Source organism: Hippopotamus amphibius, chromosome 9 (genome assembly GCF_030028045.1).
Source record: "Hippopotamus amphibius kiboko isolate mHipAmp2 chromosome 9, mHipAmp2.hap2, whole genome shotgun sequence".
Classification (NCBI taxonomy): Eukaryota; Metazoa; Chordata; class Mammalia; order Artiodactyla; family Hippopotamidae; genus Hippopotamus; species Hippopotamus amphibius.
In genome coordinates, this window is record NC_080194.1 from 106,507,541 (window position 1) to 106,521,781 (window position 14,241).

Here is a 14,241-nt window from a genome sequence, read left to right on the forward strand (position 1 = left end):
TGAAGCTCAGGGTCTTTATGTCTACTTGCAGAAGGAATTCAGCAAGAGACAAAGTGACAGGTAAAAAGTAGATTTATTGAGAGTGACACACACTCCATAGACAGAGTGTGAGCCATCTCAGAAGGTGAGAGGCAGCCCTGAAATATGGGATAGATAGTTTTTAGGGGCTGAGTAATTTCATATGCTAATGGGTTATTCCAACAGTCTTGGAGAAGGGGTGGGGATTTAATGGTTGTGCCCTTCTCCCTTCTTTCCTGCCTCACTACTGAGGAATGAATTTTAAAATTTATTTAAATAATTTAAACAGCCACCTGTGGCTAGTGGCCTCTGAATTGGGCAGCTCAGGGAGCCTAGCTACTCAAAGCATGGTCCATAGACTAGCAGCACCTGTGTAAGCATTATTGGCTTGGGTTGCTGCAGGGGAGGGCCTTAGGAGAGCTTGTTAGAAATGCAAATTCTTGAGTCCTATCCCAGGCCTATTGAATATGAATCTGATTGCTGGGGGATGGGGTGGTAGAAGGGCCCAGGGATCTGCATTTTAACAAACTCTCCGGGTGATTTCTTTTTTCTTTTCTTTTCTTTTTGGCTGCGTTTGGTCTTCATTCCTGCACACAGTCTTTCTCTAATTGTGGCGAGTGAGGGCTGCTCTTTATTGCTGTGTGCAGGCTTCCCATTGCAGTGGCTTCTCTTGTTGTGGAGTACAGGCTCTTGGCTTGCGGGCTTCAGTAGTTGTGGCTTGCAGTCTCAGTAGTTGTGGTGCATGGGCTTAGTTGCTCTGCGGCATGTGGGATCTTCCTGGACCAGGGATCGAACCCATGTCCCCTGCATTGGCAGGCAGATTCTTAACCACTGCACCACCAGGGAAGTCCTCTGGGTGATTTCCATGCAGCTGAATTTTTAGAAGCACTAGCCTAGAGAACCCATGTAGGGGATCGAAATTTGGGCAGGCGGAGGGCGGGGGGTGGGGCGCTGTTGTAGTTGTCCAGGCAGGAGGTTGATGTCCAGGGTTGATTCACAGTATGGGAATCCTGAAAGAGGAGTAGGTTTGGGGTGAAGAGGATATTAACAGTTTGGGAATGTTGTTTGAGATGTCTACTTGAAAAGAGCGAGGAGGCTTATGCTAAAGTCTTGAGCTCAGGAGAGAAGCCAGGCTGGAGACAGATATAAGGTCACAAGTACAACTGTGGTGACTGAAGCATCTGGCACAGGTGAGATTGCTCAGAGAAGAGAGAGAGGAGAGGGTTCAGGATCCAGCTTGAGGACCTCCAACACATCAGTGTGGAAGAGTGTAAGCAGATAGGTTAGGGGTCCCCAGAGAAAGAGAACCAGGGATGGCTTTCCTGACAGAAGAGAAGCCATTTTGGCCTAAGCTATTTTGTGATCTAAGCCTGGCCACGATGCTTGCCCTTGAACAGGTCTCAGTAACCAATGATCTTAAAGGAACAAAGGAGTGCAAGAATAGAGAAAAGGCAGTCAAACAATAGTGCAGTGATAAAGCAGAATCCTAGTTCCTCCTCCAAGTGTTCACATGACAATATATCTTTGAGTTCTGCAGGAACTAAGGCCTCCACCCAAGTGGAGAACAATGATGATGTTGACCTTCCTGACTTGAATCAACTAAAGCTTGGACTCTGTGGGCCTTTGCCAAGTTCTATGCTGAATTCTCCTCTGCTCAAGCCCCTTCATGAATATGCATATACTTTTAGCTTAAAAATTCCCCAGTTTTGCTGTTCAGGGTGACACTGCTTTGGGAAAGATCCCTGGTGTTCTCCTTACTTGCTGCAAGTAATGAATCCTTCCTTCTCCTGATCTTTGGCTTGCTTGTGTCTTTTGTCTCAACACCCACCAAGAAGCGAACCCAGTTTTCAGGTCATGAGAGGAGTGTCTAGCTGTGTTGAAGAAAACCCAGAGAAAGTAAGGATGCCAAGAACAGAGTGTTTCAAAAAGATGGGGGTGTTGGGGGCGGGGAAGAAAAATGACTTCCCTGGTGGCCCAGTGGTTAAGACTCCACTCTCCCTACATGGGGGGCACAGGTTTGATCCCCAGTCAGGGATCTAAGATCCTGCATGCCTCATGGCGCAGCCAAAAAAAAAAAAAAAATCTGCAAAAGAAAAAGTTGGGGGATGGCCAACATTGCCCAATGTTGCTGATAGGTGGTGTGAAATGAGACTTAAGACGTGAGCACTGGATGTAGGGACATGGAGGTCTTTGGTGGCTGAGGTAGACCCTGATAGTGTACACCAGTTGCCAAGTTTGCCTCTTCTCCCTGAAGTAGACTATGCATCCCAGCTTCCCTTACCTGTAGGTGCTAGCCAATAGAATGTGGATGATGGTGACATGCTCCATTTCCAGACCTGGACCATGAACCTCCTATAAGATCCTCTATGGAGTGGGCTCCAAGCACGCAGAGGAGAGTGGGTCTGTAGATGGAGTCTGGAGCCCTAAATGATTGTGTGGAAAAGTGCCCTCTCCACCAACCTGCTTTCACCGTAACATGGACAAAAAAAAAACTTTCATGGTGTTAAGCCACTGATATTTTAGGATTTGTCTATTACAATAGCCATTGTCATTTCCCTTTAATGACCTTGACGAGCAGTTTTGGGGGAGTAGAGGGAGTGGAGGAAACCCAGATTCCAGCTGTTATCTGTGTAGGGGAGCAAAATTTGCCACCCCAAAATGTCTCTGGCATGTGGATTATGTCGAGCTGAAAATGATGAACCCCAAAAGACTCAAAGAAACTTAAAAAAAAATTATTTTGTTGAAGTATAGTTGATTTACAATGTTGTGTTAATTTCTGTTGTACAGCAAAGTGATTCATATATATATATATATATATATATATATACTCTTTTCCAGATTCTTTTCCATTACGGTTTATCAGAGGATATTGAATATAGCTCCCTGTGCTATACAGTAGGACCTTATTTTTTATCCATTCTCTATATAATAGTTTGCATCTGCAAATCCCAAACTCCCAATCCATCCCTCCCCCACCTCCCTCCCCCTTGGCAACAAGCCTGTTCTCTAGGTCTGCGAGTCTGTTTCCGTTTTGTAGATAAGTTCATTTGTGTCATGTTTTAGATTCCACGTATAAGTGATATCATATGGTACTTGTCTTTCCCTTAATGAAACAGGAGGGAAGGGGGCAGGGCACAAACCTTGAGGAGATGACATAAATTGGTTAGAACCAACTAGGTCCAAGATGGTGGAAGATTCAACTTCCAGTAGACCTTGAGCCTCATTATATGCTTATGGTCATTCATCAGCGTGTGCTAAATGACACGTCTACAGGTGCCATGACAGTTCTGAGGGCAACCATAAAAGGCCAAAAGCGAGAGGTGACCCAATTCCTGGAAATCTCCACCCCTTCCCCAAAATAGTTGGAATAATCCTCCCACTCATTAGCCTATGAAATTACCCAGCCCATAAAAACTAACCACCCCATATTTCAGGGCCTCTTACCTTCTGATGGCCCACACTCTGTCTGTGGAATGCGGTTCTCTCTAAATAAACCCACTTCTTACCTGTCACTTTGTCTCTCGCTGAATTCTTTCTGCGATGAGACATAAAGAAAATGAGCTTCACCAAGTCCTGAGACCAGGTGTGTGATCTCAATGAAAAGACAGCGGGTTCTGGCTGAGAGAGGGTTCCCGGCCTATGGGTTCAAGTCCCAGTATGAGGTGCATGGTTACATTAAGACTCAGAAAGAAACGTTGACCTTTCCCCTAACTGCCTAAAAAGTTTAGATAGAGGGCCTGTGCCTGGAATAGACCTATCGCCAGAGATATCAGCAAAGACTGTGGGCTAGGTGTGGTGGGGGTAAATTCTAGGAGGGGCCCAGAGGTCAGAGTCCGCTCTGTGTCCCTTTGTCTCCGCTGGGCCCAGCAAACACTCGTTTACCAAACGTTTACTTTTCCATCTGTGTCAACTGTCTTCCACCTTTTTGAAATTCCAGACCCCCGCCCCAACATCCTCCTTTGTCTTTACCTGAAGATGGTATTTAAGGTTTTGTCCATTTTGACGAGTTACTCAGTTTTCCAGGGTCTTTCCCATGCATGTATTAAACTTTTGTTTGATTTTCTCCTGTTAATCTGTTTCACGTCAATTTAATTCTTAGGTCAGCCAGAAGAACCTAGAAGGAAAGAGCAAAATTTCTTCCTCCCCTGAAACCGAGTTCCCCTAAAACTGAGTTCCCCTGACAAATTCATGATTAACCTCTATCCAAAACATTATTCTCCTTCTTGTCCTGCACCTGTTCCCCTCAGGATCAAAGAAAAAGGGGGAATGAAACCCTCCTGAGTACACAAGCATCTCTGTGTTGCCCTGTTCCCTGTTTGTAGAAAATGGCTTTAGTCTCCTAGGCCTTCCCTGAGTTCCAAAGAGCATGCACAAGCATTACTAATTAAGGACACGAGGAAATGCTGAAACAAAGAGAAAGCAGTTCAGCTAGAAAATAATGACAATAATTCAGTGATAAAACAGAGTCCTAGTTCCTCTTCAAGGCATATATTTACATAACCATCTGACACATAACTGTGAGTTGTTCTGCAGGAACTAAGGTCCCCTCCCAGGTGGAGGATGCTGACTACAGGCTGAGCACAATCAGTAGATCCCAGACTGGTTGGTCAGAACCAGAAGGTTGATGATGTTCTGGGAACACCATCCAGTTACCTCACCATCAACCAATCAGAAGAAAGTCACGCATTCTGCAGCCCTCACTCCAATTGTTGCCTTCAAAAACCCCTTCCCTATCGAAAAAAAAAAAAAAAAAAAAGGTACTGATGAACCCAGTGACAGGGCAAAAATAAAGATGCAGATGTAGAGAGCGGACTTGAGGACACAGGGTGTGGGGGTGAAGGGGAAGCTGGGACAAGAGAGGAGCAATGACATATATACACTACCAAATGTAAAATAGATAGCTAGTGGGAAGCTGTTGCGTAATGCCGGGAGATCAGCTCGATGATGGGTGATGATTTAGAGGGGTGGGATAGGGAGGGTGGGAAGGAGTCACTGGAGGGAGGGGATGTGGGGATATATGTATAAATACAGCTGATTCACTTTGTTGTACAGAAAAAACTGGCATAACAGTGTAAAGCAATTATACTCCAATAAAAAGCTCAAACGAAACAAAAAAACAAAACAAAACAAAAGAAACCAAACCCTTCCCTGAAAGCTGTCAGGGAGTTCAGGTCTTTTAAGCACAAGCCACCTATTCTCCTTGCTGGACTCTGCAATAAACACTGTATCTTCCTTCACCACACCCCAGTGTCAGTAAGTTGGCTTTGCTTCACGTGGAGGAGCAAACCCAAGTTCAGTTTGATAACACCCTAACACCAGCCAAGATTCAAACCCAAATCTATCTAAGTCTAAAGCTGTACCAAGAACAAGTTGTGAACCCATTGTGTTCAGCTGCAAATAACAGAACACCTGCACAGCTGTGGCTTAAACAGACAGGCAGTTACAGGTCTCAGACAGGAAGCTGAGACTGGCCAGTATGGTCTGGGGCTCAGTTATGCCATCAGGGGCCCAGGGTCTTGTTCTCTTTCCTCTCTGCCACCTTTGGCATGGAGACCTTTGTCCTCATGTCTGTCACTTGGTCATGGCTGCTACACCTCCCAATAGGACAAAGGAGAAAGGGTAAAAAGCCAGGCCAGTTGAGTTTATTCTGTCTCGAAAGCTTTACTGGAAGCCCCGCCCCATGACTTCTTCATCATCTTATTGGCCAGACGGGGTCGAATGGCCACCCCTGAATCATCACTGAAAGGAGGGGTGGAGAAGGGGGCTAGCTCAACCAGCTGACATCGGGGCCCCATCTCTGCAGCCCCATGGTCCATTTAGGCCAATAAATATGTATGGCGCACCTTCTGTCTGCCAGGTCCCGGGCAGGGCCCGGGAGGCAGTCACAGAGATGAGTCAGCAGTAGCCCCCACTCCACCCTGTTCTGGTGGAGGAGGTGAGGCTGGGGCGTCCTCTCCCATCCAGGCTCTGGTCACCCACCCCCTGCACACCCAGCACCACTGTTTTGTCCGGGGTGGGGGTGGATGGGCGCCGTGACGTTGAGGAGTGTCTTTGTGGGGAGAGACCCTTCAAGTAAGGTGGATGCGCCAGTAAAGGCTGTTCTGTTGGACCTTCAGAAGGTGGCTTGGGTTGCTGCAGAAGAGGCCCTGGCTGGAGGGAAGGGTCCTGGGGTCCCTGCCTGTCTGATCCACCCTCATAACCCCTCTGTGGTGTCCCGCTCACCGCCCAGCGCCTGCACGGTTTGCGAGCACCTCTAGCGGAGGCTCCTGCTGTGGGATGAGACTCACCATGTAAGACAGGGGGTGCGGGGGCTGGTGGTCTCTGGACACCGCTCTGCTCCCCCCAGGTGTGGACCCCAGGCCCCACCAACTCCTCTCTGCACAACCCAGTCCATTCCTTCCCCTCCAGAGCCCAGGAACCTGTTCTAGCCCCGGGGTGGGAGGCCTTTCTCTGACCCATCACATTTTTGTCTCCTCTAATCGGTCAGTCTCCTCAAGTTTCTGTAACTTTTGCCAAAAGTGACCCTCCCCTGGGGCAGTAGATATGTCTGGGTCCTGCAACTGTCCAAATGGGGGAAAGGGTCAGGTAAGAGAAAACAGTTTGGGGGTGAGGGAGGGGTGGTAATGACCTCGGCCTGCAGCGGCTTGAAGCGGGGTTTCAGTTCCCAGGCAGAGACTGAGGTCGGGCCGCGGCAGTGAGGACGCTGAATCGTAGCCACTCAGCCGCCAGGGACCAGTGGCTAGCGACGTGGCCCGGATCTGTCAGCTGTGTAGAAGTGAATTTCCACATAGAGATGGAAAGTAGTGAAACAAGTAAAGCATTTATTAGGAGGAAAAAGGGTGTGTGTGGATGGACACATGGGTGGACTCCGAGCGTCGCTCCCTTTGGTAGTTTGAATCACTGACATGGGGCATTTCCTCTGGGCTTCCTTTGGCCAATCGTCTTGCTTTGCCTGGTTCTGGGTCCATATTTGGTACAGCTCAGAGTCCTCCCATGTGTGTGTACCTCTCTTAGCCAAGATGGGTTCAAGCGAAGAGGTCTGTGGGTAGGTTGACATCACTTGCTATGAGGGGAGGCCTCCTCCCCTTTGACCTCCCAGGAGCCTTTCTGCACATGTGTAGTCAGGAAGGTCTCCTTGACCTCGAGAACGAGGAATATGTGGTCTCTATCTTTTATCTGAGCAGGGCTCAGCTCTTCTCTGGCTCCTGCTATTTTGGAGTATCTGTCCACAGGGGACGACCTCCAGCTGCCCAGCCTGGGGCCCATCTATTCCTGCCTCAGTAATAGCAGCTATTCATGTTTCAAAGCTATTGTCAGGTCTCAGATGGACAAGCCAAAAGCCAAGATTCGCAGGTGGTGGGGGAGAGGCCAGCATCATCCTGTGGCCAGAGGGAGTGGACAAGGTTGTGGACATGATGGGGCAAGACCTGGCGATGCCAGTGGGTATGAGTTCTGGGGGGAAGGCACGACTTTCAGGGGGGTCAGGCATGTGAGGGTGAGGTGTGCGCGTGTGTGTGTATATAGGGGTCAGCTGGGATGCTTCTGATGCAAGTGTCAGTAACCCAAACCCACCCGAGGTGCTATAAACAGTAGAGGGTTGCTATTTCCTCTTACAGGAAGTCCAGTGGTCAGCAGAACAGGGCTGAGCCTACTGATTTCACCAAAGACGCAAATGCTATTCTCTGGTTTTCCATGCTGTGGTATATTTGCTCTGTTTGCCCCTTCTGGTCACAGGATGGTGACAGCAGCTCAGGTACTCATGTGTCCTCACAGACAAAGCCCGAAAGCAGGCTAGGGATGACCTTGTCTCTTGGTCTCTCTCTTTTCCTTTGCGAGGAGGATATTTTCCCGGAAGCCCCAGAGGCTGGGAAAGCGAGTTCTGGTACTTCCAGGCTCAGGAGTGGGAGGCGAGCATGGCCTCCAGGAAGGAGGGAGAGGGAAATGGCTGTTGGTCCAAGCTTCAGTGCCTGCTCCTTGGTGTGTGCAGACGTGTGCAGAGGGGTGAGAGCGTGTGCAGGTGTAGCTGCTGCCTCGGGCAGGACCCAGGCCACAGGGAGCGTGGTCACCAGGCTGTGGACTTGGTTTCTTACCCTGAGTGAGCTACGGGGAGCTGCAGTGTCAGATTTGCATTTTACAGAGATGGTGAGAGTGGACCCGGTGGACTGCAAGGGCCGAGGCTGTTGCGATTACTGGCCAAGAGCTGGAGTCCTGAGCAGCGTCAGGGGCTGCCATGGGGTTAATAGGTTGTGGCTTTTGGGGGGATGAGGAGAGAGCAGCTTCCCTCCCTTCAGGCTTCCTTCTGCCCCGGAAGCTGCTTCTTCTGTCTCCTTGCTGCCTCCCTCTCCTCTCCTCTCCTCTCCTCCACCGGTACCCGTACCCATAGCTGGCCCCTGGGCTCAGTCCTGGGCCCTCTTTCTTCTCCATTAACACCCACTTCCTAAGTGATCTCATCCAGTCCCGTAGTTTTAAATGCTATTTATACGCCAGTGATTCCCAAATGGATCACTAGCCCTGACTCTTCCCTAAATTTTGGACTTGTGCGCCTGACATCTCCCCTGAGAGGCCACGGGCTTCTCGCTGGCCTCTTCCCCCCACTCCCAAACCCCGTCCCATCTCCGCAGTCCCCCAAATCACTAGGTATTCAGAGACGCAACCGAAACTAGTTTTCTCCCAACCCACGTTCTGACTGTGGGCAAATCCCATGGCTTCTCCACTCTACCCCTGCACCCACCTTCCCCTCTCACCAAGATCCCTGTGGCAGCCTCCAAACTGGCCTCCCCGCCTCCCCCATTGTCCCCATACCCAGTCCCTTTCCCTCACAGCAACCAGAGACCGTATTATTTTTTTTAAACTTCTCATGGGAAATTTCAAACACACACACACAAAAGAAGAGCTTAGTATAACCTGACGTGTTGGTTTATCACTCAATTTCCATTGTTAATAAAACATGCCCAACCAGAATGATATTTTTACAGTATAAGTTTGGTAAGTGTACCCTCCTGCTTAAAACTAAAATCTAATTCCTTACCAACCTCATCTGTAACCTCTTTCCTCCTCACTCTGGCATCCTGGCCCCTGCTGATCCTAGAACATGCCACAATGGCCTCAGGGCCTTTGCACTACTGTGGTTTTGTTGTTGTTGTTTTTTAGCCTGGATCGCTCTTCTTTCAGATCTTTGCTTGACTGGCTTGTTCTCAACCTTGAGGTATCCACCACTTAGAATGAACAAATGTTAGCATTTTGTCATTATGGCTTCTGAATATTTGAAAGTAGAAAAAGAAGAAAGCATTACAGATGAAGCTGACGTTCCCTCTGACTTTCACCCTCCTCCTTCTGCTGTTCCTGGGAACCAGCTACCATCACAAATGGGCAGGGACCTTCTAGGTCTTGTTTTTTAAAAATATTTTCATTATATATGTGTCCAGAACAATATATAATATTGCTTAATGGGCTTGAAAAAATTATATAAATGTTATCATTTCATAGCTATTACTCTGTAACTTTCCCTTTTCACGTGACACTGTTTTTGAGATCTGTCCACATTGATGCATACAGATAGCATTCATTTTAACCACTGCTTAGTCATCCCAGAGACAGATACACCCATTTATTTATTCATTTCCCTATTGATGGAAAAATGCTACTACACGTAGTCTTGCACATGTTTTTTCGTTTACAGGTGGATGCTTGTGGAAGGAGTGGTTTTCAACCTCAGGTCTGCAACCCATCGGGGGTAGTGAAAACAATTCACTTGGTTGTGAAATCGAATAGAGAGAAAATAACGGTGCACATTGCACGTAATAAAGGTAATTACTATTTTGTTAATTTAGTGTTTCAGTTTCACATGTCTGAGTAATGGGAGGCTTTGTACAGCACACTTCTTACCGTGGGTGGCTCTCAGAGTCTGAAAACCAACATAGAACTGCTAGGTCAGGGGATGGGCAGTGTCTGATGCTCTGGTTGCCCCATGAACTCATCCATGCACAGTGTAGCATCAGACATTTTTTTTCAAATGGGTATGAGATAGTATCTCATTGTGGTTTTAATTTGCATTTCCCTTGCTTACTAATGAAGTCGAACATCTTTTCCTACGTTCATTGGCTCTTTGGTTTTTCTCTTCTGTGAATTGCCTTTGCCTATGTGTTTTACTGAGTCATTTGATTTAATTTGATTGATTTGTAGGTGTTCCTTAGATGGTCTGTGTATTTTGGCAACTGGTCCTTGGACTGTTTCATGGGTTGCAAACAGTTCTCCCAGGTTGTCACTATCTTTGCTCTGCTCCTGCTGTCTCTACACCAGATTCAGCAACAAGATGTTTCTCAGTAACTTGGGCCAGGACAGTGGCTGTGGAAGTGGGAGGCAGGGGCAGGAGCTGTATGGCTGCTGGCGGGTGACTGCACGACTTCCTTCAACACTATCATTTAAATGGTCGAGTGAAGGGGAGCTGAGGAACTTTTTTTTTCTTTTAATGAAAATTGTATACATTTTTTTTTTTTTGGTTGTGCCATGCAGCTTGTGGGATCTCAGTTCCCCAGTCAGGGACTGAATGCCAGCCACAGTAGTGAAAGCACTGAATCCTAACCACTGGACCACAGGGAACTCCCAAACTTGTATACATCTAATGTGTACAACTTGCTGTTTTGATACAATATACAATGTGAAAAGATCGCCACAAGCCAACTAAACAACATTTCTGTCATCTCTGCATAGTTACCGTGTGCATGTGTGTTGAGAAGATTTAATGAAACCTATCGTCTTAGAAAATTTCAGGTATACAATGCAGCATTGTTAGCTGTCATCACCATGCTGTACATTAGATCTTTATATCTTATTCTTCTTGTATAACTGAAACTTTGTACCCTTTAATCAATGTCACCCCATTTCCTGAGCCACTGGCCACCACCATTCTACTTTCTGTTTCTAAGAGTGCAGCTTTTTTAGATTCCACATACAACGGAGGTCATGCAGGATTTCTCTTTCTATGTCTTGCTTATTCCACTGAGCATAGCATCCTCCAGCTCCGTTCATGTGGTCACATCTCACACGTGGGAATGTAAATTAGTACAAGTATGGAAAACAGGGTGGAAGTTCCTCAAAAAAGTTGAAAATAGAACTACCTTAGGATCCAGCCAGCCCACTTCTGGCTTAGATATTCAAAGGAATTGAAATCAGTATCTCGAAGAGATACCTGCACCCCCATGTTCACTGAAGCATCACTCACAGTAGCCAAGGTATGCAAATGTCCTTCAAGGGATGGAGGAACATTTTCTTTAGGACACAAGCAGCAAGTAGGGAGAGAGGAGTAGTTGAGGATGGGTGAGGGGTGTGGGTGGGTAGAAGATCGCAGCGGGAGGTCTAGGTGAGCTGGCAGAAAACAAAGTATGAAACACATTGGTTCTGAACAAATTGATCAATAAATGAATTGGTGAAAATTATATTTCCCATGATTGTTTTTTCTCATGTTGATTTTTGTGCTGCGCAGGTGTGACTTTGTTATCTGTTGCAGGTGTTGATGTGTTTTTTCCCATTTATCCAAACTTTTTCTTTTGTGGGGGGGGAGTGAATGTTTTTGAACAATGGGATGGTTTGGCAACTTTGTATCCTTTTAAAGAACACTTTTTAAAGCATTTTCATCCATTTTTGTGTGAAAAAACTTTTTTGAGTTAATTTTGAGGTAGAAATGACTCTTTTTTCTATGGTTGGGTTTTTTTTGGAATTTCACAATCTAGTCTTGGGCCCTAAGTGAACTGCTTGAAAGTGGTTTGGTTGCAATGAATATTTCCACACAATGGTTTATGAATGAACAAAACGTGTGCCCCCTGGGGGTGATTTCTTCTAAGAAATTTGCATGTATTTGAAAGCAGTTTTGTCCAATTTGTAGTTTATTTTGTTTTTAAAAAATTCTTGCTTTCCTCTCATCTGCAGACGCTGACTCCACTCACCCACCAACCCCCAAGCATTGGTGTGTGGTCAGGTACTACGCAAAGCAATTCACAGACACTATTTCATCGACTCCTCCCCACGACTTCACCTGGCAGATTCTATATATAAATTATATCCCAGGCTTACAGGTAAAGAAACGTGGGGCGGGAGCATAGACTTGTGATTAAGCTGCAGAGGTCAGTTCAATTCCAAGTCTGTCTGACTCCAAAACCTTTCCCCTTAATCAGGATAGGTTCTTCAGCTTTCTTCCGTTTTTAATGATCATTTTTGCATTTAAGCGGTTTCAACTAAGCCATCTTTAGAGAGAAAAAAAAATGCAAGTTCCAATACGTTTGAAGGCATATTTTATCATGTTTGCATACTTCTGGGGAAACGAATGAAGATTTGAAAAAAGTGAATTTTTAATATTGGAATGAGAAAGGAAGAATATCTGTCCTGAATATTTCTCGGTGGTTTCGCCTCCAGGAACCCAGGCAGGACGGGGCCTGCACCGGGCGAGCTCCTCGGAATGACGCAAGGTTGTCGCAGCCTAAGAAGGGACAAAATCGGCGACAGAAAACTTTCTATCAATTTGCGCAGCGCACTCAGGTGCGGCAGGCTCCCGCGCCCCTGGTGTTTGCTGCCCCCGTGCGTTCGTGCCGCCGTTCTGCACCCGCAGGGAGAGCACCTGAGAGCCCTTGGGACTGGGAAGAAGTTGAAGGCGGGCTTCCTGCCTCTCTCTGCCCCGGTCCTGGGCTGGGGATGAAAATCTCCGCGGAGAGGGGCAGGGACTGGGGAATGGCGTCCCCCGGGCATTAGGCAAGACAGCAGGCCGCTGATAATTGGGTTATCCCATTTGGTTTTTCCCACTAAGGAGGGGAGGTATTGCCCAAGACCACATAGCACAATAGTACACGGATGGCCTTGAACCTAAGAGTTAAGTAGGAAAGAGAAAGGAGTGGAGGGCTCCCTGCTGAAGGATCCAAGCTGCAGGGAATCCTTCTGCAGCAGCTCCTGCTGCTCCATTCCCACCTGGAAGGCGGGAATCTCCAAGGCCATTACTCATTCATTCATTTATTAATTCAACAAGTATTTATGGAGTTCCTGCTATGAGCCAGCACTGTTCTAGGCATGGGGTACAGTAGTGAACAAGATTCATGATCCTAGCTTGATATGAAGGTCAGGAGGGAAGGTGATGGGGTGACTCTAAAGTTTCCGACCTGTGGGGCTGCATGCTGGGAGTACCCCTACCTGAGCTAGGTTAGTGGGAGGTCCTGTGTTGGTTTCACACTCCAGGGGAGATGTCTGACATCTGTTACTAGATTTCCAGCCCTCTGTGTTCCTCCCTCCTGTGGTCTGAGAGTCACAGAGAGGCCTTGCTATAATCTAGCTCAGGGACCAAGATGAGGGCTCTGGTGGGGATGGGGGGTGGCTGGTTGGAGCTGAGACTGAGACCTGGGCCTGGCATCCTAAAGGAGCTTGAGAGGTACCCTGAGGGGCAGCCCTGGGGGCAGTGGGGCAGAATGAGTTCTCTAGCTCCTTCCTGGACCACATGGTCCAGGGAGTTTGGTCAATAGGATGTAAAGGATCATCAACCCAGCCTAGTGACAGTGGAATTCTGGGTATGCTGATGCCAAGTGTTAAAAAACCAAAAGTCAACTAAGTAAATCTGAAGATCTAATTGGCTTTATTCAAAAATTTATGTGTAGGGTAGCATCCCATCTAGCAAGTAGAAAGGTTCTCTGAGGAGCTGAGAAGACAAAATGGAAGACTTTTATAGGCAGAGGGAGGGTGGGGCAAGAAAGTAAAGACAGTGGATTGATTTAGGCAGGGTTATCTTCCCTTAGGCAAGGCAGGTGGTCTTAGGCAGATTACCTCACTGATACTGACCAGGTAATTCCAGACTGATTGGTTTAAAACACTACTCCTGAGAGAGGCTGAAACTGCAATTAAGTTAGGTATTAAGTCTTGGTGGGGCTTAGCACAAGTGACTCCATTTTGGGTCTGTTGTTTCTTTTCTTTTTTTTGAAAATTCAACATTTTAATTTTGATATAAATTATGTAAATAGCTTCCAGAAAGTATCTAAAGTATTCCACTGTACAACATATAAAAATGGTATCTGAGAAGCTAGAGACCAGAGAGAAATTGTGAATAAGGCACAAAGTTTATTTACACTCATAATTGCATCCTAAACTGTTTTATAATTCTTATTTACAACCCATAGAGTTTCTGTATTCTGAATTATTCCTTCACATTTTCTGACATTTGGCATAATATTCCAACACATTTCATACACAGAC